The sequence below is a fragment of the Piliocolobus tephrosceles genome, chromosome 7 (genome assembly GCF_002776525.5).
Source record: "Piliocolobus tephrosceles isolate RC106 chromosome 7, ASM277652v3, whole genome shotgun sequence".
Taxonomy (NCBI): Eukaryota; Metazoa; Chordata; class Mammalia; order Primates; family Cercopithecidae; genus Piliocolobus; species Piliocolobus tephrosceles.
The window spans coordinates 94,641,235-94,645,163 of record NC_045440.1 but is presented as its reverse complement, the minus strand read 5'-3'; the positions used below and the strand labels follow the sequence as shown (position 1 = coordinate 94,645,163).

The following is a 3,929-nucleotide window of genomic DNA, read 5'->3' as shown; positions in this document are numbered from 1 at the left end:
ATTGATTACTATAGCTTTGTAGTATATTTTATTTTATTTATTTAAAAATATATTTTACTGCTCCTTGTGAAGCAGGATTACCCCATGGGCAGCATGCTCAGAATGGCAGCCTGTAGTGTATTTTAAAGTCAGGTAGTATGATGTCTCTAGCTTTGTTCTTTTTGCTCAAGATTGCTTTGGCTATTTGGGGTCTTTTATGGCTTTATATAAATTCTAGGATTTTTTTTCTATTTTTGCGAACAAATGTCATTGGTATTTTGACAGAAATTGCATTGAATCTGTAGATCACTTTGGATATTATAGACATTTTAACAATATTAATTCTTCCTATCCATCAACTTGGGATATCTTTCCATTTATTTGTGTCTTCCTCGATTTCTTTCATCAATGTTTTATAATTTTAAGTGTATAAGTCTTTTGCCTCCTTGGTTAAGTTTATTCCTGTTTAAATTTTTTGGTAGTTATTGTAAATAGGATTTTTAATTTTTTAAAAAATTTTACCATAAAGTTTAATTATGGTTCAGAAAAAAATGAGCAAATAACTTTCTCAGAAAAAATATATTGACTCTGTATAGATCACAGTGATGGGGGGAGGGGCTGGTAGGTTAAATTACCCTATTTTCTTTTTCTTTTTTCTTTTTTTTTTTTTTTTGAGATGGAGTCTTGCTCTGTCGCCAAGGCTGGAGTGCAGTGGCACCATTTCAGATCACTGCAACCTCCGCCTCTGAAGTTCAAGCAGTTCTTCTGCCTCAGCCTCCTGAGTAGCTGGGATTACAGGCCTGTGCCACCAAGCCCAGCTAATTTTTGTATTTTTAGTAGAGACTGGTTTCACCATGTTGGTCAGGTTGGTCTTGAATTTCTGACCTTGTGATCCTCCCGCCTTGGCCTCCCAAAGTGCTAGGATCACAGGCATGAGCCACTGCACCTGGCTTCTTTTTTTGTTTTTTTGAGATGGAGTCTCACTCTGTCACCCAGGTTGGAGTGCAGTGGCAGGATCTCGGCTCACTGCAACCTCCGCCTTCTGGGTTCAAGCAATTCTTCTGCCTCAGCCTCCCCAGTAGCTGGGATTATAGGCGTGCACCACCATGCTGGCTAATTTTTGTATTTTTAGTAGAGACCAGGTTTCATCATGTTGGTCAGGCTGGTCTTGAACTCCTGACCTTGTGATCCACCTGCCTCGGCCTCCCAAAGTGCTGGGATTATAGCCATGAGCCACCGCGCCCAGCCAATTACCCTGTTTTCTATTCTAAAAATGATTTTGATAGAAAGTCCCATTTCCAGTCTGAGTATAAAGATACATGTGCCCCAAATGGCTGAGAATAAATACAACAGGACATGCAAAAGCTCTAAAGCTAAGGGCATGCAAGAGAAAAATCTCAGAAATACCCAAAGTGGCAACAAGGAATGTTTGGCTGGAACTTGAAGCTCTTTCAGTCATCTTTGTCTTCTGCTCCGTGTTTTAGGATGGGTGTGAACTCAATGTAACTTAAATTCCCCTTTTTGTCAATAGGATCTTCTCTGTACAGCTCATCCACTTCTTCATCCATGAGCCCATCCCCCATGGTTGTCAGCAGCTCTCACAGGTAATCTTCCCCAATTGTGCCAGTTGCTTCTTCATCAAAGCAAGCAAAAACATTTCTGATGATATCTTCAGGATCTGTGCCATTTAACTTCTCACCAAACATGGTAAGGAACATGGTGAAATTGATGGGGCCTGGAGCCTCATTCATCATGGCATCCAGATACCCATTAGTTGGACTCTTCCCCAGTGAAGCAAGCACATCCTGCAAATCTTCCTTGTTGATGAAACTATCTCTGTTCCAATCAATCATGTTGAAGGCCCCTTTGAACTCCTGAATCTGTGACTGGTCAAACATAGCAAACGCATTGGATGTTGTGCACTAAGGGCACTCCTTGGTGGTCTTGGTGTTTCCTCTTTTGCTTGACATGATGGTGGTTAAATCCCAGCACAGCTACGAGAATCTGAGCACCTCAGTGAGCCCCTCGCTGCCGCTATATGTAATAGGATTTTTAAAAATTTCTTTTTCAGATAATCCATTGTACTACATACAAACTCTACTGATTTTTGTATTTTGAATTTCTATCCTGTAATTTTACTGAATTTGTTTATTAATTCTAACAGTTTTCTGGTGAAGGACTTAGGGTTTTCTATATATAAGATCATGTTGTCTGCAGAGACAAGTTCTTCTGTTCTAATTTGGATGCCTTTTATTTTTTCTCTCGCCTAACTGTTCTGGCTAGGACTTCCAGTACTATGTTGAATAGAAATGGTGAGAAATCGGGTATCCTTTTCTTGTTCCTGATCTTAGAGAAAAAGCTTTCAAGTTTTCACCACTGAGTGTGATGTTAGCTGTGAGTTTGTCACATATGGCCTTTATTGTATTGGGGTACATTCTTTCTGTACCTAATTTGTTGAGAGTTTTTATTATGGAAGAATGTTGAATTTTCTCAAATGTTTTTTCTTCATCTATTGTGATAATCATATGATTTTTGTCCTTAATTCTTTAAATATGATGCATCAAATCTGTTGATTTTTGTATGTTGAACCATTCTTGCATCCCTGGGATAAATCCCATTTGATTATAGTGAATGATTCTTATGATATACTGTTGAGCTTGGTTTGCTAGTATTTTGCTGAGGATTTTTGCATCTATATTTATCGGGAATATTGGCCTATAATTTTCTTTCCTTATAGTATCCTTGTCTGGCTTTGGTATCAGGGTAATGCTGGCCTTGCAAAATGAGTTTGAAGTATTCCCTCTTCTTCAAGTTTTTGAAAGAGGTTGAGAGACATTAAGTATTAGTTCTTTAAATTTTCTTCTTTATATGAAATTGAGTTTGTTTTTTGAAGAGATAAACAAAATTGACAAACCTTTAACTAGACTAAGAAAAAAAGAGAAAAAGGACTCTCTCTCTCTCTCTTTTTTTTTTTTTTTTTTTTTTCTTTTGAGACAAAGTCTTGCTCTGTAGCCTAGGCTAGAGTGCAGTGGCACAATCTTGGCTCACTGCAACCTCCGCCTCCCAGGTGCAAGCAATTCTTCTGCCACAGCCTCCCAAGTAGCTGGGACTACAGGTGTGCACCGCTATGCCCAGCTAATTTTTTATTTTTAGTAGAGATGGGGTTTCACCATGTTGGTTGGCCAGGATGATCTTGATCTTTTGACCTTGTGATCCGCCTTCCTTAGCCTCCCAAAGTACTGGGATTACAGGCGTGAATCACTGCACCCGGCAGAAGACTCTCTCTTTGAAGAAGACTTTCTCTAAATAAATGAAAGAGGGGATATTACAACTGATACCATAGAAATACCAAAGATTATAAGAGATTACTCTGAACAGGAGGTTCCAAGATGGCCGAATACGAATAGCTCCAGTCTATAGCTCCCAGTGTGAGTGACGCAGAAGATGGGTGATTTCTGCATTTCCAACTGAGGTACCGTGTTCATCTCACTGGGGCTTGTCAGACAGTGGGTGCAGGACAGTGCGTGCAATCAACGACTGTGAGCCAAAGCAGGGTGGGGCATTGCCTCACCCAGGAGGCGCAAGGGGTCAGGGAATTTCCTCTCCTAGCCAAGAGAAGCCGTGACAGATGGTACCTGGAAAATTGGGACGCTCCCACCCTAATACTGTGCTTTTCCAATGGTCTTGGCAAACGGCACACCAGGAGATTATATCCCATGCCTGGCTTGGAGGGTACCACGCCTACAAAGCCTCACTCACTGCTAGCACAGCAGTCTGAGATCTAACTGCAAGGCAGCAGTGAGGCTGGGGGAGGGGCATCCACCATTGCTGATGCTTGAGTAGGTAAACGAAGTGCTCAGGAAGTTCGAACTGGGTGGAACTCACCGTGGTTCATGGAGGCCTGCCTGCCTCTGTAGACTCCACATCTAGGGGCAGGGCATAGCTGAACA

The 3,929-nt window shown here is 41.0% G+C and overlaps 1 pseudogene; it reads right to left on the bottom strand.

Moving 5' to 3' along the window:
* Positions 1 to 1,430: 1,430 nt before the first annotated feature.
* Positions 1,431 to 1,958, bottom strand: LOC111549716 (annotated as a pseudogene).
* Positions 1,959 to 3,929: the final 1,971 nt, after the last annotated feature.